We start from the raw sequence: 236 nt of genomic DNA, 5'->3' as shown, positions 1-236 counted from the left end.
AGGTTAGAGGCCATCTTTAAGGAGTTGGTTGTTTTATCTTTTATTTGTATTCTTTTTTAAAAAAGATTTATTTATTTTATGTATACCTGTTGAAATATGAGCGGCGGGGCTGCGTCCCCAACACCCCGGCCGCTTGGCTAGCTCATGCCTGAAATAACAACACACAAACTGTATTCATTTAAGAACTGCTTGGCCCCTGAACTCTAGCCCTTACAGGCTAATTCTCGCACCTGGAC

The sequence above is a fragment of the Alexandromys fortis genome, unplaced genomic scaffold (assembly GCF_014885135.2).
Source record: "Alexandromys fortis isolate MF-2015 unplaced genomic scaffold, M_Fortis_MF-2015_v1.1 scaffold_26, whole genome shotgun sequence".
Taxonomy (NCBI): domain Eukaryota; kingdom Metazoa; phylum Chordata; class Mammalia; order Rodentia; family Cricetidae; genus Alexandromys; species Alexandromys fortis.
The sequence above is the reverse complement of the archived record's forward strand: the minus strand, read 5'-3'. Positions refer to the sequence as shown.